A 21,284-nucleotide genomic window follows, 5' to 3' on the forward strand; every position below is an offset into this window, starting at 1 on the left:
CTGTGCTGTAGCAGTTACTTTCCCGTTGTTGTGGTAAGATGCCATGACTGAGACAACTTTTAGAAGGAAGAATTTATTTAGGCTCACGGGTCCATTATTGTGGGGAGAGACATGGCAGCAAGCGGCAGGCTTGGTGACCAGGGCAGGAAGCTGAGAGCTCACATCTTCAGTGAAGACATGAAGCAGAAACAGAATTAGAGAAAGATCGTAATCACTCAAAGCTGGCCCCCAGCAAGGCTCCGCCTCTCAACACTTCCACAAGCTCCCCCAAACAGCCCTACCAACTGGGGACCCAGTATTCAAATACCAGGGTCAATGGGAGACATTTCTCATCTAAACCACCATGTAGGCCTTTTTTCTTCATCACAAAATGGACGGCATAGAAACATGGTGTAGGATGTCTATGAGGTTTAAGGTCCATTGTCTATGGCTTAATGTGCCTGATTTGACCTCTTCTGGTCTTTGAAGCTAAGCAAGAGCTGTTGGTACTTGGACAGGAGGAAAAACAGCCTTTGTTAGTGCTGATTGAAGTGCAAGCAAAAGTAAGCCCAAGGAAAGAGTTAAACGTAGGAGCATAGACTCAACAACGTGGGGCTCCCTTTCGTGTCCATTTGGAGAGTCTCCTTTTACACAGCACCCTTTAGAATCTTGGGGTTTGACAAGAACAGGCAAGAGTTCCCTTACACCGCAGCTTGCTGCCCCCCTTTCCTGCACCTGCTAGGCAACCGAGATGATCACATCTTTAATCTTAACTTTTTATAAAGACATAGGGGTTGCAAAGCTGATCTCACTCTGTACTGGCATCAGCCACCATTACAAAACAATTTTAGAGACAAGACTTCCACTTCCTAGGAGGCTCTCGGAGGAGCCTGGCGATTTGTAAGGGCAAGAAAAGGCAGAAAGAGAACTCAAAAAAAAAAAAGCAGCCTGTTTAATTTTATGGTTGATACAACATGTGTGTCCTGCCAGAATAAATCAGATCATCTGATTTTCAAATTGCTAGATCTATTGTTTCAGAAACAGAGGATGCAAACAATTTCAGCGCAGTCTCCTGGATCTGAACCTCTCTCATCCAGAACTGTTATCAGCATTAGCATAATTTATGGTGCTATCTAATAATGAAATCACTGAACACTGATTGTATGGCTTCTTAAAGCTGTAATTATTGCTCATTAGGAATGGATTTCATATTGTTTGCTCCTGGCACATAACTCGTTATTGAAAGGAAAAAGTTGTCAGGAGAAGGGAGTAACCAGGGAAGGCCCATTTTTTTTGTTGTTGTTGTTCCTGAATATTCTCTCTAGTGAATCTGTCTGAGATTTTGTCTGTCATAATAACATGGTACGACTGGCGCCCTATCTGCTGTTTATTATCGCGTTTCTTCCCTCAGAAAACTCGAGCTTCACCTCCCTTTTAGTTAGCTTTCTCCTTCATGTGACCAAATAGTCAGGACAAGGGCAGCTCAAGGGAGGAAGGATTCATTTTGGCTCATGGCTTGAGTGGGTACCACCCCATCATGGCAGAGAAGACAGGGTGGAGTTCCTGGAGGCCAGCACACGTGTCCAGGACTCCTCACATCCTGGTGCCTGGGAAGCAGAGAGTGGACCGGAGGCAGGACTGGGTGATAAACTCTTAGCCCCCTACTCTGCCGCATGACCCACTTCCTGCAGTTGGGTCCCACCTGGCAAAGGTTCCACAACTTTCCAAAACATGGCTATCACCCTGGGTCCATATGTTCAAAACCATGGACCTGTGGGGACTTTTCATATCCTAACTATTATAGCATCATACTACTGCATCCTGTAAGGAAGTGCTCAGGAAACGTGTCTGCAGCGCGTGGGCACACAGGGAAAGAGGTAAGTGAGCTCCTAAGTGAGCTCCGGGGAAATTGTGCTCTTCACTCTGTCTGCCTCCTGCCGACTAACAAAGGAAGGGCTCACTTCACGGATCCGTGTGTGCGGCTTTCCAGAGATGAATACATCTTCGCCTATTTATCCTGAAACATCGTAAAGTGCGTTCGCCGAAAACATAGAGTGCTGCTTGACTTTCTCCTTGTGAAAGATACAAACGACGTTCATGGAGACTGAGAAGAACAGGGAAGCCTTCGTAAGCTGCCCCGGTCAGTTCTCTTCTGTTGGTGACACACAGAACTATATGTGTCCTTTCAAGTCCTGGTGGTCCTGGTAACGTTGAGAAGGCACTGCTCAAGTCTGCTTGGTTTTGGTAGCAAGGTGGCTTCTAGATGGAGCCCCAGCTGGTCTTAACTTTGAAGATGGAGGCTTCCTTAGTGTTCTCTGTCGACCGCATGTCTGGAGAGAGTAGTGCATCCCAGAGAGGGAGGGGGCATTAACAGTGGCATTCCAAAACTGGTGTGTGCCTTGTGGGAATGGGAAAGAGTCTTCTTAAAGACGACTTGAGTTCGTCATAGTTTGGGGCCTGACTATGAGAGTCAAACTTCAGTGACTCTCACTTGGCTTTCAGGCATTCACCTTCATAAGTTCAACGAGATCTCTGCTTGTTGATTAATTCTATCTAGCGATTTAGCCAACATCAGTCTGGATTTTTTTTAGGCTGGAATTTTCCTCCGTGGCTTAGTTTAATTGAGCCTTTTGCCCCAAGAAATCAACGGAATGTTTCTTTAGCAGACTATTTCTCACATCCCAAGAGCTGGCTCTCCTTTGAAAGAGGTCCTCTGATGGTGGCCCCTGGAAGTCGGGCGAAAATGTCAGGTGTGCAGAAATACTAATAAAAACCTCATTCTTTCACTGGAAATTTCCAAACTTTAGTAAAACTGTAGAAATGTTTAAATTGCCTTCCAATTTCTCAGAGAAATTGGTTTCCTTTAACGCTTAACGAGATAAACTGCGATCCGAGGCAAGTCATTTTTCTGCTTCTCCTTGTTGACAATCTGAGCTCCGTTTTTTCATTTCTCTCTTGCTTTCTGATTGACTTCAAGATTGCATCTAATCTTTTTATTTTATCGTGCATGCATGCAGCCTGCAATGTGTTGTGACAAGGAGCTAGACCTCCTATTAGCATGTGTTTATACCTCTTCCCGCACACAGAGTGGGGCTTGGGGGCTATTAAACTGCGTGGAAATACCGAAGTCACATAAAAGACATCGTATCGCAGCCTCCCCCCATCCCCGACAGAATCCTCTGTCACAACTGCCTATCCATGGGGAGATCTAATTGTTTAGAGAAAGGGATAAATGAGCGGCCACCAAGAGAGAACAGCAGCGGCTGGAGGACTGAGTTGGAGGAATTATCAGCTGTTTGCAGGCAGCAAGGGACGCGGGAGATGGTCACTGTCCTTGCAGGCACCTTGGAAGAATTGAAAGGCTATTCTGTGACTAGGTGGTAACCGGATCATGTGGCTATGCCAAGGAAGTGAGTGGAGCATCAAGAGGTACTTGCGGTTTGTGGGACTACAGTCCCAGGTGCCAGCAGATGGAGAGCCCCACCCGTCAGAATGGGCTCCTTCCAAGGTGGCTTAATGTATTTGTTTTTTCCATAAATAGAAATCACTGGTGCACACCCAGAACAGCAGGTGACACATACCTGCTCTTTGTTCGTTATTTCAGTTTTCTCTCAGTAGAATTCCCTCAGCCCCCGCCCCCACAGCCTCCAGGCTTACGAATCAACAAGCTTTGTCCCCTATCACACAGTGATGTCCTAATACTGATATTTGTAAATGGAGACTGCACATTTGTTTTTTGTAAATGGAGACTGCTCGCTCATTTCCTGGCCACCCAGACCCGAATAATCACACAGAAACTATATTAATTACAACACCGTTTGACCTATTAGCTCAGGCTTCTTATTAACTAACTCTTACATCTTAAATTAACCCCTTTCTAGTAATTTGTATTTCACCACGAGGCTCGTGATTTGTTACCCTTTGCTTCTTGAGCTGCTCCATGGTGTGTGCCTCCTTCGGCAGCTACATGGCGTCTCCTTGACTCCACCTTCTTTCTCTCTGTATCTTTGTTTGGACTTCCTGCCTAGCTATATTCTGCCCTGCCATACTTCATGGCCACCAGGTGGGTCTCTCTTCAGAGATGATTTGAGATGAGAGTATAAAGGTTTAAGAAGGGGAACAGATGTGCTTGCTGCTGGAAGAGAGGGAGGACACATTTTTTAAATTTTGTTCTTATTTTTTATTCTGTGTCTACTTTCTCCTCAGGCCCAGGTTCCCACAAAGCTTCGAAGGGAGCTTTGTACACTCACCTAATTTTTCCCTTGATTTGATTTTGGGGAGTAAACCCAGGTTTCACACATTCTACGCTATCCTCCAAACTAAGCTATCAAAAGCATACATTTTAAAACACGTCCCAAGAGCAGGATCTCTGCTGTTTATAAAGGGAGGGAGTCAGCGAAAAGTCACCCACGGGGGTCCAGGGGTGTGGGGAGAGCTGAAATGCCAGAGGAGGAAAAAGGAAGCAAGAAAAGATGAATGAGTGGAAGGGATTAGGAAGCTGATCTTGTATTCTCCAAGCGTACCTGAGGAGAATTGTTCTAGAAGAGTGAAGACTCTGAGAGTGAGGGAGGCTGTGGCGGAAGAGGCTGTAGCGGATGAAGAGGCGGTAGAAAAGGGTGTCATGGAGGTGATGGGGAAGTACGCAGAGAAAGAGGAGGCTGTGGAGCCGCGCCGAGGGGTGGAAGTGGAAGAAGGAGCCGAGGCCATGGTAGGGGTGCAGCGTAGGCAGCGGTGATATACTGATGGTAACCTTTGAAAGCCTTTAAAATCTTCTCCAGTCTTTGCTCCCCTCCCCGCCACATCCACGGATGTGTGTTCAGTTTCTTACGTTATGTTGGGATTTAGAATGAAGCTTAAAGGAGTCGTGGTTGCCAAACAATAACAAAGCCAAAACACCGCCCCCCCCCCCCATGGAAAATGTCCACAGACTTTAAGTGGAATTAGTGATTCTGGTCCCTCATAAAGACAACAAACTCTAATCTCACGCTTCGCAGTCCGCAGTTTTCTTAAGCCTAGGAAACAAATGGAAGGCAGATGTGGGTCATGTTTTTCTATCAGAGGAGAACGAAGAGAGTTGGAGTTGGCCTGGGTGAGTGGGCCCTGCAGGCTCCTGGGCAGAGATAAGCCAGCCAGCTCTGTGAAGTCTTGACACTCGGGAAAGGGATGAGTCATTCATTGGCCTCCTTGAGACTTGGAGCCTGCTAAGGCAGGAAGGTAAACAGACTCTTTTATTGACTTGAACTAAGATGTACCCTTCGATACACTTCTCTGGAAATGGAAAAAAAAAAAGGATTAAAAAAAGAAACCCTAAATAAAACAAAACTCTGTCAAAATATAACACGCACCTCTTCTTAACCAAATCAACATAAAAATTTCAGTGAAGAGCAAGCAGATAACCCAAGACTTGCCAAATGAACGACTCATTAGAAATACACGAATTGTATTTCAAAATTTGATTTTTTTTAAAAAAAAAATAAGGGACAATAATAACAAAACAAAAATAATGAAACATTCGCATCTGTGACACAGAGTTTGGAAATGCCTTCCTATAATGAATGTTGCGAATGCCTCCTTAGAGATCTCAGGGTTTTCTGATTTATTCTCCGACAGTGAGTGGTCCCGCGAAGAAGGGAGGAGAGGAAGTGTCGGTGCATCTCTAGCCCATGGAACCTCTGTCCTGACCAAAAGGCTGGAGAGCGGCTTGATGCTGTTTCCATCCAATCTTCAGATCACAGAGGTCCCAGCTTCCCTGAGCCAGCACAGTAGGGATTGCAACCAGTAAGACATTAAAAGTTGACCTCCAAATCATGCATTTGAATCCATGTCTGGCTCATTCTTTCCAAACAGCCTTTGAGCTTGATGATTGTGATTGGGCCATCTGCAGCCCGTGTTTATAATTGTGCACACTGTCATTGTTTCTGAGACTGTCCCAGTTAATATTGTGAAGGGGTGGGTGTGTGATTTCCTGGGTGGCTCGATTCACTCTGCTCCAGGTGACCGGGCTGTTTTGATAAGACTGCCTGCTTGCAGCCCCAAGGGCTTTTATTGGCATTTTGAGTTTCCTCTTGTGAACAAATTATATAAGAAGCTAGAGCCTCTTTATTGGTTGCTTTTCAGAGACAATTCTGTTTAATTTGCAAAAACCATTTGTAAGTCCTAACCATAAAGGCAGCCTTCCTTCCTTGCTTTACAAAAGCTGCTTTCCGGAAAGAAAGCGTTTGTGACCCAGTGGGGAAGCTTCCAGCACAGACCACCACATCTCCCGAGTTATCCTGACTCCCACCTGAGATTTGGGGGTTTGCTTTTAAGAAGAGGAAGGGAGGGTTTGGCTCCATCCGGCACCTAGATGAGACAGTAAATAGACTTGTCTGTTTTTCAGAGATAATTGTGGGTGAGTAGGTAGCACAATCCTACGCAGATTACAAACGTGACTTTACTGTCTCTGCATTAACACACGTAATTTTAAACCCTGAAGCAATGTCTGGTAGGCTAGTTCAACGTGCCGGGGCAATTGTTTAATGAATGTGAGAGAAACGGCCGTTGGAATTAGATCATAGGTTTTAGATTCTTAGAACTGCACAGGACTCTGAGGACCTCATTTTCTAGGCAAGACTTTTGCTGTACAGTTGAGGAAATGGAAGACCGTAGAAGCACAGCTATGTCGGGGTTACCCTCATTTCTAGTGCTGTGGGGTTTGACTCCTATTGCTGACTTCAACTGTGGCTGTGCCCTAAAATGTGTGTCGTGGATAACACACGATTCCTCACAGTCAATCCTACTGTTCAAAGATGACAGAACACCTTGTTCCCCCTGATTCTGGCCACACCTCTGTTCAGTGTGCAGCCTTGTCCTGTGTGATCTAGGTCTTCCCCCCCGCCCCGACTTTGGAGATGTTTCCCAAGCCTCTTCTCTCCTTGGGATTTTTGTCAAGTTGAGGCTTTCTTTCTCCAGAATCTTCCTCCAGGAGTGTTTGTTCTGCAGAAAGGTTGACCAGGCTTACAAGGCTCTGACCAAGTTGGGCTCCTCACAGTTTTGTCTCTTCTTCATGCACCAAGGAAGGTAGCAATTCACAAGCACCCAGCCTTTTCCTTTTGGCCTTTCAGAACATGATTTTGGAATGCTGTTGGAGACAGACAGATGCTGAAACTTTAGCCAGTAAGCCACAGCCACATGACGATACACAGATTAATAGAAATGGGTTAAATTAATATGTAAGAGTTAGCCAATAAGAAGCTAGCACTAATAGGTCAAGCAGTTATTTAATTAATGCAGTTTCTGTGTGATTATTTCAGGACTAAGTGGCCGGGAACAAACAAGTGGGTCTCTCCTCCTACAGACAGGGAAAAGCCTTTACATCTCAGTATGCAGCCTTGGCTGGCCAGGAACGTGCCATATAGGCTAGGTTGACTTTGAACTCACAGAGATCTGCCTGCCCACTGCTGGAATTATAAACACGTGTGCCATACCCAATTTATGTTTTCGGTTTTTAAAGCCCTGTTTTTAGATGATAAGTGCTGTTTACAACTCTAGTTCCTGGTGTAAGCGTCAAATCTCTGGTTTGATTGGACTTTCATTTTCCGTGGGAAAACACCCAGGAAAGGCAAAGGGTTTTGCATATTTTTTAGCTTATTGGGTCTTACTGACCTGCAATTATGAGTGACTATTATTTTAGTTAGATTGATCTTCTTGGTAGCCCGGTGTCTTGCTTTCGGCAGATAAACAAGTTGTGTTAGCCACACTCTGTCCTTCACCTGCCTTCCACTAATGTCCTCATTCTCTGTGTCTTGGGAATGTGACAGCGGCAATATTAGCGACTGCTTAGAACTCTGTCTTAGCAAGGCCGGCAGGGTGATTCTTCTTAGAATTTGAATTTTTCTTGTTGCTGCTGCTACTCATTCACGTGAGCACCTGTTAGTATACAGAAGCTCACTGAAAGTGTTCGGGTGTTGGAAGGCTTGGATGGCAGTGCGCAGATGGAAATCTTCCGTGTTAGGTAGGACAAGGACATGTCTACGCAAAGGTGAGTGGACCAAGGGAGGTGTTCACGCTCTTCAGGGCCCCCATCTCTGTACGATGTGAGTGGGTCTTTGCCCTGCGTTGGAGGCCCCTGGCTACAGCTGCCAGCGTGAGAAGGACGTGTTCAGGCTGTCTGATGCTTTATCGTCATCGGGCCAAGCTCTCTGGCAGAGTCTGTGAATTTCCGCTTCTCTTCATCGTCCCAGGAATCTGCACCTATTCATCTGTGCCCATCGCATGGGTGGATGTGGTAGGGTGGTCCTCACCTCGGGAGCCATGGGCTGAGTGCACCCACTCCTTTCCCACCGTCTCCACCAGTAGCAGCTGCAGGTCTGACTCAGGGCTGCTAACCGTGACCTGAACCTGAAGATGAAAGGCCCACTTCTAATCTTATCCGCTCATCAAACCCTGACAGCGGTGATGACGTCATCAGGCTTTCTGGCACCTCTGCTCCCTGTCCTAAGGGAGCTCTGCCAGGGCCTGCGGTGCGATGAAGACATTCTGACCTCTGCACACCAAGTTTCTGCCAGAGCCCGGTGCTTTCTCGCGGGGGAACTGGGGAATCAGCAGGGAACGGAATATTGTTAAGTTTGGCCTTCACTTCGTTGAGTCGGTCTCCTATGTGGCCTTTGCTGGCCAAGGATGATGGTGACGTGTTTGTGTGTGCTCGTTCTCTGATTATTTCATGGTTCTTTTCCCAGGGGACGAATCTCTGCACCTGGAGCTGGGCGGGAAGCTGAGAGCAAGAACTCCCCTTCAGAAAGCAAAGGCAGTGGACTCGCCATGTGCGTGTATCCCCGTGTACTCAGGAGACAGTACTTTGAACCCTAAATTCAGAGGAAAATCCATGACTTAACTACCTTATCTATGTCTGAAAGATTGATGTTGTTTTGCAATGAAATAAACTTACCTGTAAAGCAAATTGTATTTGATAGGGGCAGGTATAAATTTTTTAAACTTTCCTTTTTCAGTGCTAGAGGTCAAACTCATGACCTCATCCATGCCAGAAAAATGTGCTACTTGAGTTGTGGTTCTGACTTCTCCAAGTTTAAAGTGCAATTCTGTTCTTACCGACCCCCTGATTGAATAGATGTGGTAGAAAGAAGTCCCTCAGCACCCAGGAGAAGGCAGCTGCCCCTCCTGTGGGAAGCAGGTCTGTCACAATTGATCTACTGTGAGGGATAGCCTTTGGTGTCTGTCATCAAATGAGCCCTATTGTGTTCACTATATATGATAGTTAGGCTCCAGCAGGAAAAAGATAACACACTCAAAAACACTTACAGAGGAAATGCTGATGACAGGGCTTCTTGCAAAGAGGGAACAGTGTAAGGAAACCAAGCAGGCACTGTAGGACACCACAGGCCAGCGGGAGTTACTAAGATGCTCTAAATAGGCAGAAGAGAGCAAGAGTGGTGAGTCTGGAAAGAATAAGAACCTCCAGACAGGTGTGTGGTCACAGGTAGATCGACAAGGCCAGCCCACAGCTATCAACAGGAAGAGATGGGTGGTCACAGGTAGGGGGACGAGGCCAGCCCGCAGGGAATCTAGAAATGGGCTTGTCCACAATTAGCCTGTTTTGAGTTTTGTATATTTATTGATTTCCTGTTTTTCACCTATGGTGGGGACTCATCCTCTGTTCAGGGAGACGTCTGTCTCTGGATCCTCTGACAGCCATGAATGAAAAACAATTGCTGGGAAACAGGGATAATACCTTAAGATGATGATGCTATCATATTTGAGAGCAAGCCAAGTCTAAAATAAGCTTTTCAGTCCCAACTCGAATAAGAGCAGGTAATCAAACATTATAAAACACCTGGGGCTTGGGAGATGTAGAGGAAGAGAAGGCTAAGACACATTGCAACTTGGAAATTCTAAGCCAGGAGGTGAACATTTTAAAACCTAAGTCCATAGGAGCTTGGAGCTTTAGCTCAGTGGTAGAGCATTTACTTAGCAGGTGGAAGTCCCTAGCACAGGGGAAAATAATTAAAGTCTATTATTAGTATCTTCCTAGAAACAAGAGAAAACATTGCTACCATGAAAGAAGAGTGGATTCTGTTTAAAAAGGAACAGTTTGTGGAGAAAATTAGGTTTTTATAAATTAAAAATATCATGGGGAGAACAAAACTAAAAAAAATTACTAAATTTAAGAGTGAGCAAATCTTGAAATGGAGCAAAGACAAAAAGGGAGAGAAAGTGGGGGATGACATACTAATAAAAAATTTAAGGACTAGTTCAAGAAGTCTAAATCTGAATAATAAAAGTTGTTAAAGAAAGGATTAAAAAAATCAAGAAAAGGCCATCAATCAGACGAGTTAAGAAAATTCTGTAGGAAGAACATTTCCATTCTGGAAGGGTCCATCAGGTTCCGTTAGCCTGATGGGAACAGACCCACACAAAGGCTACCTCACTATGAGGATTTGGAATATGGAGAACAAAGATCGTGTTCTCGAAAATGAAAGGGAGACCATAAGAAGCAATAAAATTAGAATATCTCCAGCGTCCCACAAACAAAGCTAGAATCTAGGAATAATAGAGCAATAGACTCTCAAATTCTAGGGAGACATGGTTGTCAGTCTGGGCTTCCAAAATGCCTTCGCTGTTCAAAATATCAAATGAACAAGAGGAAGGAGGAAAGACATCATCAGATCCAAATGCTTAACCACTTCCTTTCCAGAATGTTCTTAGGAAAGAGCTGGTATTTGTGCTCCATGGGTGTAACGGTATAAACCAAGGAGGAGGGAGTGTTAAGACACAGAAACCTGGATGCAAAAGAAGCCTTTAGAACAGGTGATGGGAGACACCAAGAAGGAAGTCTGGACAGTGGAACTGAGTGGGGTGCCCCATTGTATCAAACACCCTGAGACATCTACAGAGCCGCCAGACATTCCATTAGTGATAAACACATAGAAAATTCTAAATGAACGCAAGGCCCAAACTGATTTCAGAAGGAACAGAAAACCTGTAGAGGGAAAGACAGATGTTTATGGCTATTACCTGGCTCCTCTGCGACTAACGTCTAAGCAGAAATAATGCTCTGAAGTTCAAATATTGCTCTATTTAAAATTATTATTAAGGTGTACATGGGGCCAGCAGCATACATAAAAGATAAAATACTGAATTTTATAGGAAGAAGTTATTAAATATTGGCTAAAACTAGAAGGCCAAAAAAAAAAAAATTTAAAAAAAGGCAAACAAATGGTAGGACAAGAAAGTGCCGGTGTTAGTGTAGAGGCAGAAAGTAATTACCTCAGGAGGACGGGGCGGAGGGAGATAAAAACTGCCATCTTTTTATAATAAGCCTCACAGAATTATTTGACTATTAACTTGAAAATGCATGTCTATCAGATTATAAAATAATAAAAAACAATAAAAAGAAAATTAAATAATTAAAGCTATGCATAACACCCCAGGCAGCCATTGCCTAAGCAATTGGAATTTGCAAACTGAGCTAAGTTACCCATATTTGGGCAATCTGAAAACCGTGAGAGTAGGAAAATCATTTTTATGAGAGTCATTATAGCATTGCTTATTCGAAAAGGGCTTGTGAAGTTGGATTAATTATCACTGGTTGCCTGCTATGATAAGTTCAGGACATACACCTTAGTGTGTATACACTTTGGCATCGTTTGATCTCATTACGGACAGAAAGACACAGGATAGGCCAAGAGGCACGGGACTGATTCCAACTGAGAAAGAAAAGATTAGGGGCTGGTGAGGCAAACTGCCTGGTAAACAGCAAAGATGAGCCCTGGAGGTCTGGGGAGTGGAAGCCGAAAGCTCAGCAGAGGCCAGAGAAGACTTGGGATAAGCATTGGGGGGGGGGGGGGACGGGCAGCTAAGCATTGGGAGTTTGGTTCACAGTGTGGCAAGGTTAAGAGGTGGTGGGACCAGAGGCTAGGTGGGTGTCCTGAGGTCTTTGGAGGCATGCTCCTGAAGTGGAAGTTCTCAGGGGACCCAGTTAGTTCTTAGTATTGTTTTCTGGTTTCCTGTCTTGCTATGTGATCTCTCCCTCTTGCGTGTACCACCACGGTGATATCATCTGCTGTGATGTGATACAGCCAAGGGCCCTCACCAAAGTTGGTGCTATGATGTTTCTGAGTCTCTAACCCTGTTAATTCAATGGACATCTTTTCTTTGCACTTACTTAGTTTTAGGTATTTTGTAATAGCAACAGGAAATGGACTAATAGAAGCACTACCAGAATACAGACTCTAATTCTCATGGAAGGGGAGGAGCTTTGCACTGTGTGGTCTGTTGTGCACTGCCTGTAGAAATAGGAATTGTTAGGAGTCCAAAGTGGACAGGATAGAGGCTACACACACACTGGTTTCTGTAACCGAAGACTGCTCATTCATTTCCTGGTCACCCAGACCAGAATAATCACACAAAAATTATATTGTGTTGGTCAATAGCTTAGGCATATTACTGCCTAGCTCTTATATCTTAAATTAACTCATTTTTATTATTAATCTGTGTATCATCACAAGGCTGTGGCTTATCAGTAAGGTTCTGGTGGTGTCTTTCTCTTTCTCCTTCGGCAACTATATGGTGTCTCCTTGACTCCACTTACTTTCTGTCTATATTTCTGTTCAGATTTTTCACCTGGTTTTACCCTGCAAAGCCATTGGCCAAAACAGCTTTATTATCACCCAATTAAAGCAACACATATACAGAAGGACAGTCCACATCCATCTCCCCTTTTCTGTCTAAATAAAAAGGACAGTTTTAACTTTAACATAATAAAATTACATATACTAAATAGGTATTAAACAAAAATTGTAATCACAATATTTAGTCCATTTGCATTTGGCAAATTAAGGAAAATACTCTCTCATCTATCCTATCATTGTGAGTCTAAAGTTTTATATCTAATTTATCTTTTATCATAATTAAGGAAAACTATAGCTATATGTCTTTAACTCTTCAAAGACCCAAGAAGGATATGAGACTACCTAAGTAAACAGGAAGTGCATTATAAGCAACTTCTAAAGTTCTAGAATTGACAGAGACATCTTGCTGCCATGACAGTCATTCGAAGTTCTTCTGTAATGTTGGGGCATCCATCTTTAGTCTACAGGCCCATAGTATCTGGCAGACTTTTCATGAAGCAGGAAATTTGAAGATCTGTTCTACCTTGTATTAGCAAAGTTCATCAGTTGTTTTCTTCTGTGACCTGTAGAATGTCAGGTAGTTCTTTCAAGAAGCAAGAACCATGAAGGACTGTCTCATCTTCTTTCGGCAAGTTCAACAATCATTTTTCTGTGGATTCTGCTTGTCCAGTTTATACAGCATGCTGTCAAGTAATCCAGGCAAGATCAGTTTCCCTTGCCCAAATGGTTAGCTTTGTCACATTAAAAGCAAATTCCATAATAAGTTTCTTCTATATCTCTGAAGTAATTGGTGCTGTCAGAAGTAGACATGTCTCACTATTGAGAAAAGTCTAAATTCTTAAAACATTTTAAATGCCATATTCTTTGAAGTGTTGAAGATTATCTATCTAACTGAAATATATCTTTGTATATCTAGAAAACCTAACTACCATGATTATAAGTTAGACTATTATAAATGACTAACTATTAATCTGTAATTTTTAATTATACATTACATTTTTAAATGAGCTATATAAACATAATACCTTAAATAAGAGCAGAAATTCATATACACAGTGTAACAAAATTGACCTTAAATTTATAACAGTAGACCAAGAACCATACCAATGGAAAGTATCCATCTCTATAACATATCCCCCTTAAATGAAAACAAACATTTATAAACAATCATTTTGGGAAACTGGGCATAGTTTTCTCCAAACTACTTCCTGCTGTTTGTTGGGTGAAATATTTTTAGGATTTATGAAGACCCTTCAGGGGGTCTTGTTTCTTCAAACCATGTTAGCCTGGAAGGAATCCACAGGTTCTCATCTTCTGTGGAAACAAAGGCAGAACCTCTTTTCCAAAGCACCATGTCCTTAAACTCAAAAGATACCTTTATGTTGGTTTAACTTAGCAGCCCCCAGAATCAAATGTGTCTCTGCCGTCAAAAAATTCAAAGAAAACACAATAGTATACATAATCCAGACTCTCTGTGCATCCATCTTTACATGGCTTATTTTTTGTTGCAAAAGGAGCGGCGGGCCGCTTCCCACCACCCACCCGGCTAGCTTTACCCAAAATAATTACACGGAAACTGTATTCTTTTTAAACACTGCTTGGCCGGCCCATTAGTTTCAGCCTCTTATTGGCTAACTCTCACATCTTGATTAACCCATTTCTATTAATGTGTGTAGCACCACGAGGTGGTGGCTTAACGAGAAGGATCTTAACCTGTGTCCACCTTGGAGAGGAGAGCTATAGCGTCTGCCTCATTGCCTTCTTCCCAGCATTCTGTTCTGTCTAGTTCACCCACCTATATTCTGACCTATCAGGCCAAGCAGTTTCTTTATTAATTAACCAATGAAAGCAACAGAAATACAGAAGACCCACCTACATCAATGTTTAACTCTATTACTTGTTAATATTTATTTTATTATCTTTACTCCTTCAATCTTTGATTGTCTGTAATCATGTCTGTATTCTTTTTTCTCTTTCCCAAGCCTACGTACATTTTTAAATCACACTGTGACCTGTTCAGAAGTTTATTTTTGTCTGAATCTGTCTTCATTGCATATCTGTAATCATTTTCTGACCAGGAACACCTTTTATTGTTTTTTTTCTAATGCTAAGTCGGCCCTGGCTAGGACCAACTCTGCAGTCCTGCCTGTTGGCTCCAACCCATTCAACATGGCAGAGGTATGTTCACTGCCTCTGCTAACCATGTTCACCACCCCAGCTCCAGGAACATAGTGGGTCTATGTTACCATTAAGCAACTAGCAAAATATTGCTCACAACCCCATTTAAGTGCAGGCTCTCCTGAAAGAGCCAGAGCTGTCTCTTAAAGAAGCCATGCAGTTCTCGCTGCTAATGCTGAGTTAGGAAACCTTCTCTTAAAGGAGCTGTGCCTTTGCTTGCCACCAGCAAACAGAGACTATCTGAAAAAAATGCAGCTACCAAGAAACTGCACTTGGCTTCCATTTTTGTGGGTCTAGAAACCACCCCCCCTTTAAAAGTTTTTTTAGGTCTTATGTGGATCCATGACAGGTGGTGGGTGCCATTTTGTAAATGAGGAAGCTCATTTATTTCCTGGCCGCCCAGATCCCAATAATAACACAGAAACAATATTAATGACAACACTGCTTGGCTAATAGCTTAGGTGTGTTCCTACCTAGCTCTTATATTCTAAATTAACCCATTTCTATTAAATCTGTGTTTCACTATGGTACTGTGGCTTACTGGTAAAATTCTGGCAGCGTCTTTCTCCTTTAGCAGCTACATGATGTCTTTTTGATTACGCCTACTCTCCCTGTATCTCTGTTCAGATTTTCCACCTGGTATTACTCTGCTAAGTCATTGGCCAAAACAGCTTTGTTATCACCCAATAAAAGCAACACATACACAGAAGGAAGTTCTGCATCCCCGCCTCAGGTTTCTTCACTCTCAGTGTTCTTTCTTTCTGTCTTTCTTTCTTTCCTTTCTTTCTTTCTTTCTTTCTTTCTTTCTTTCTTTCTTTCTTTCTTTCTTCCTTCCTTCCTTCCTTCCTTCCTTCCTTCCCTTCCTTCTTCCCTCCTTCCTTCCCTCCCTCCCTCCCTCCCTCCCTCTCTCTCTCTCTTTCTGCTTTCATTATATAATTCAGGCTGGCCTGGAACTCACAGTCCTTCTGCCTCAGCCTCCCGAGTTACAGGGGTTATAATCAAGTGCTACTTCATCCAACCTTTTTTTAGTTTTACCTGTGTGCTTAGTTCTGCTCCAGAATATGGGCCCATTCTATGTCATCAGCTCCTTAAGCAGCACTGCTGTATTTTGGTCATTCTGATGTTAGCAGCAGTCTGGCTCCATATCCTCAGCCCCCAGCACCTGAGTGCTGATACCTGAACCCTGGCTGTTGTGATGTCACCTCCAGTGAGTAAGTATCCACAACATTTCAGATACTTGATTCTGCATAGAACAGAAAACTTATGCTGCAAACCTTCTGCCTCTGTCCAGTGGGATATTTCTTATCGTTATTTCCCTACATAGACTGGTTACCCAATCTAGGATAAGCTTTGCAGCCAGCCTTTCCTCAACAGTCCAAGTTACGGCCATGTGCTGAAGTTAGAAACTTGAGCATTTACCATCAACCTATTTGAAATCCTCCAAATACTGCACTTTATATGATTGTATAGATGACCTAATTCAAGTCTTACAGGGGCTTCCCAAGGCTATAGCTATGATTTCCAACACTGTTTTATAAAAGGCAAGAAACTACTCATCTATGGTCACATACAAAGAAGAGTCAGGCAATGAAATATGGGTCACCAGGTTCTAGCTCTAAGCTGGGGCCACAAACCTCACTTCTTCCCGATGGTCTTGTTTGGATTTCATCATCTACTGACTTAACTTCTCCTCGGCTCCCAGCCCTGGGTCCAGTAGCAGGTAAGCTGTGCTTCTGCCTGAGGTGGAACTGACATGCTCGGTTCATGTGCCCATTTACTTCCGTGAAGCTCCCATGAGCCTATCAGAGCACCCAATGCCCAGAATACCCAGGCGGCACGTCTCAGAATCTGACCCCCAGTCTATGGGCATGCCATCTTGGAGACAGTTAGAAATATAATCTTTCAGAACTTACTTGATGCTAGCTGAGTCAGAAACTGAGTCAGATCCAGAGATCAGCTTCTATGTGCCCTGCAAATGATTTTGATATATATTGAAATCTGAGTACCCTGCCATGGGGGCAGGCTTGGAGGGAGCATGACAGGTTCAAGTCTTTGCTTTAAGCTGTTGAGTGTGTTTAAGACAAAAGATGTCTGGGAAAAAGAGGGGGCAGGAAGATGAGCTTCTACCTTGAGTTAACGGGACATATGGAATGTTCCTCAACATTCCTTTCTCTCTGGGAACATGACATAGAAAAATGCAGCATTGTTCAACCTCTGACCTTCCCTTCACCAAGGAGAGTGAAGATGCTATTTTGGAAGACTGAAATGAAGATTTAGGGGGAAAAATGTCATATAAGAGAGAGACTGGGGTTAAGACAGAAGGGGAAGAGTCTGTGCCAATTGATTGAAATCAGGATTCTAGATTTACCTCACTGTGGATGCTTGGCACGCCTTGTGGCTCACAGTGGCGGTCACACCACATTTCAGAGGCTGTGTTATGTGGGTTGAGGCAGAAAGTTGTGATTTACCCTATACTTAGAACAATCTGAAACAGCTGGTAGATACAATGTTTCTTCTTTTTACATACTTCAGTGACTGAGGAAGAAACAGGACAAAGTGCTCCTTCCTGGTCTTTTCAGTGTTTAGCCACACAGAGCTCCTATTGCCTGCTTATTGCTATCTTATCTCTGTTTTGGGGTGTTTAACAGAAGTCTTGGCCCTCAATGGGAAGCCAGGGCATCTCTCAGTTTGAACTGCAAGCTTGCAGAGGCTGCTTGGTGGCTTTCTGAGCACGGCATCCTTGATTGATGATGATGAGGGACAGTAAATAAGTTTCAGCCAGTACACTTGAGAGTGGATCAGGACATGGAGTGTTTACTGTGGACAATCAATGGGCACTATTTTAGAGGAGATGAAGATTTGCTGGGCTTAAGCTCCTGCCGGCTGGCCTCGTTGGCAGAGGGTGAGTTACCGTTTTCTTCTGGGAGGTAGACAGAGGAGCAGCTGCGCCTCTCAAACTAATGCGTGCAGTATAGCACGTCTTTCAGAAACCTGTCTGGGTGCTGAGGGTGTGGCTCAGAGGCAGAGCGGTTGGCCTGAATCAACAAAATGACTGAAAGCAAAACCCAAACCAAGAATCTGTTTGGAGATCAAAATCTCCAATAAAAGACCTGTTTGTGGTGTGTAAAGTGGAAGAGGGTGTTTTCTAAGCTGGGCAACTTCCTGTCTTCTTGCAACATTCCTGGTGGTTGCCCTAGGGTCTCCCGTTTTCTAATGTGTCTGATAGAATCCACGTTGGTGAGGACAGGGTCAGACCTCGCGGGCTATGTTGTCTGAGGCTGAGCTGTAGATGGAACACGGATCTGGGCAGAAACTAACAATCTCCCCCATCCAAGCCCTTTCCCCTCCCACCCAGAGGCGGGAGAAACTATTGCTTTAAGCTACTATCTGCCTCCTAAGAAGTCAAGGACCTAGCTTAGCCTGAGAGTCTGAGCACCTAGTCATTACTGGGGGAGAAAAAAAATACAATCTCAAGATTTCCCCAAAAGGAGACGTTTAAATGTTATTTATATAAACCATATGCGTATGTTTAGCAAGGTAAAATTTTCTAGATATTTCGCCAGAGAAAGCCTCTCTGTGTAGATTTGAGAAGCTCTATGCCTCGTATCGGGTCTGGCAGTTGTTGGTCTGAGGTGGAGAACTTGTCCAACGCTGGTCTTGTAAGTAGGTTTGGAGCACAGCCATGCTCGTGTATTTGTGTATCATCTGTGGCCTCCTTCTCCTTGCCAGAACATGCAGTGGTTACAGTGACTTTCTAGCCCGAGAAACCTAAGATATTTACTCTGTGGCTTTCACACAGAGAGAGGTTGGCTGACCCTGCACTCTATTTCTGCGGCTCCTTGTGTGTGGTCTTTAAACAATTGCTCAGACTTCTGACGAGATCTTTGAAGATGGCTCGAGTTTGGCTCTAGGGAGCTTGTTTGGCCCACCTTGTTGGCGTCTTGCTCAGGGTGCCGCCGGACTGAATAGGCCTGAGTCCCCTGATCGTTAAGTGAAAGCGGAGGATCACTGGTGATGCTCTTCAGAGGGGTTGGGGATCCTTCTGGAGATGGAATCTTCCGGAGGAAGTAGGTCTCTGGTAGGTGGGACATGGGGGTGATAGACAGCTCTACATTTTGTCCTCACCCCCTGCCCTCCTCCTGTTATGGCAAGACACGAGCAAGTAGCCTCCGTGCTTCTTGATGCTGTGAAGCCAGCCACCCTCACCAAACCTCTTCTGCCACCATAGTCAGTCACCTAAAACCCTTCCTCTCTTCTGCGGCTTTTTATTGGGTAGCTGGTTACATGAGTAGAAAAGTAACCAATATACCGATTGATCATTTTCTAGTAACCATGGGATCAGCTTTCAGCTTTTGGCTTATGGGTGAGTGTGAGAATTTCCCTCAAAAGGAGGCTATAGACTCTGTTAACCATCCACAGGAAGTGAAGACCTGAAGGCACCCTCCCTGCCCCCTCTCTACAGCTTTCAGATGATGGCAGCTTCACTGGAGTCCCTGAGCCAGAAACAGAAGCAATGGGGTGTTCCCAGACTTCTGCCCCTCCACACTTTAGGGCATAATGCTTGCTTCTTGCCTTAAACTCACAAGTTTGAAGGTAGTTTGGTGTGCGTCAGTGACAGGCTTATCTGAACGACTAAGATCATGTCCACTATAGGAGCTCGAGAGCCAGCTGTTTGGCACCATTTGCAGGAGGAAATCTGCTGAGCCGCTCACCCGGAGACAAGTTAGAGTCTCGTCATTCCTAAGCGTAGGTACTTCGATCCCACGGCTGGGGAGGAGGGTGATTTGAGACTGGCAAGGACAGATAGACGGTATATAGATATGGGCACGGGAACAAATGGACCTCCTTCTTGTGTCCTTTACCCCAGAGGTGGCCAAAAGCCTGGAGTTAGTTGTGATGCCTGCTCGGCTTCTGATTCTCTCTGGTTTTGAATCTTAGTGATACTCCTGACTACACAAAAGTATTTGGAGAATACCAAACTTGTTTTCATGTTGGACCTTCCGGGTTATGTGTATTGGAAGCACATTCCTTGGTTCCTAGTAAGTAGAAACGGTCTGAGGATGCTCTCCCGATCTGTGGGAGCCTCGTGATGGAGGTTTCGGATTCTCAGCGGAGAAGCTAGCTCTTGTTCTTGGCCTGGCTGCTGGTGTTGGACTCTGTAATATAGACGGTTAGAGAAGACACAGGACCTTCGGGCTTTGCCATTTACGTACATGAGAGTTGTCTGTTTTCAGTGTCTTAGAAACCAAGTCATTTCTGTTGTGAGAAAACCCCAGAGACAATCCCATGTTGTGTGGTTCCTGTTGCCTGAAAACTAACTTAAAGGGACAGGAATTTATGATAAGAAATAAAAGTGATTCGTTTATGTACGCTTATGCCCACTGAGAGGTAGAAGTCTGGCAGGCTGGAGAGCGCATCTCAAGCTCTTGCCTCCTGGCCCTGCCTGTACTCCTGACTGACAGCCACGAGGGTGGGGTTATAGCTGGAGCTGGAGCCTCACCGTTTGCTTCAGCAGCTGATCACTTGTGCTTCCGGGTATAACCTGGCTCTCTTTCAACGCCTGCGCTTTCTTGTTTTGCAATAAAAAATAAAATAATATAACCCGCCTTCCTAATCTTGAAGGATGTAGTTGGTTTTTTTTCTACTCAAGGCCAGGACTTCTGCAGCTGTGCACGCCAGATGTGGGGCAAATGCCAAACACCCCCAAACACGTAGATAAGATACCAAGGAGCGAACAATAGGAGCTGGCTGTAGCTTGTGGACATTGTACTCTGTGTTAAACAGCTGTGCGTTGGCTAACTCGGCAGCAGGCCTTTTTATTATTTAATTATTTTAAGATTTGCCTCTACCATACATAGTCTGTGCAGCTAACTTCAAGGCCAAGGGTGATGGTTACAGTGGTTTTATAGAGTCTTAAATTTGTGTATCTAAATACTGGGAACGTACTCAAGAAGTTGAGTGGTGTAGGGTTCAAAGACAAGTACATGGGTTTTATGGCCACTCAGGTAGGGGCATCTCCTAGGGTTTTCAGCCTTAAGGACAGCACATCAGACGGTTCAGTGTGAGGGCATAGTCCCAGTTCCATCACTTTCCCAGTGCCCCAAACTGGGAATCGTCCCAATTTCACAGTTACATGGGAATGAAATGAATTAATATCCATTAAAACACGTGGAGTGGTGCTTGAATGATAATTCCTATTATCACTGTCCCTCTTATTATCCCCCGTTCATATTTTTTAGTCTTCTTAAGGATGTATTCTTGTTTACTCTATTTATTTATTTAATTTTTAAATTGTTTTTATTGAGCTATATATTTTTCTCTGCTCTCCTCCTTTCCTCTCCCCTCCCCTTCTACCCTCTCCCATGGTCCCCATGCTCCCAATTTACTCAGGAGATCTTGTCTTTTTCTACTTCCCACATAGATTAGATCCATGTGTGCCTCTCTTAGGGTCCTCTCTGTTGTCTAGGGTCTCTGGGATTGTATCACTAGTTCTCATTAACA

The 21,284-nt window shown here is 44.1% G+C and overlaps 1 long non-coding RNA gene across 1 annotated transcript; it reads left to right on the top strand.

The window, feature by feature from the left end:
- The first annotated feature begins 1,855 nt into the window (after positions 1-1,855).
- LOC146892417 (uncharacterized) lies at positions 1,856-8,922 on the top strand. Its single transcript, XR_015004337.2, has 2 exons — positions 1,856-2,119; positions 8,697-8,922. It is a non-coding gene; the product is annotated as an uncharacterized LOC146892417 (long non-coding RNA).
- Positions 8,923-21,284: the final 12,362 nt, after the last annotated feature.

This window comes from Myodes glareolus, chromosome 11 (genome assembly GCF_982192425.1).
Source record: "Myodes glareolus chromosome 11, mMyoGla1.1, whole genome shotgun sequence".
Lineage (NCBI taxonomy): Eukaryota > Metazoa > Chordata > Mammalia > Rodentia > Cricetidae > Myodes > Myodes glareolus.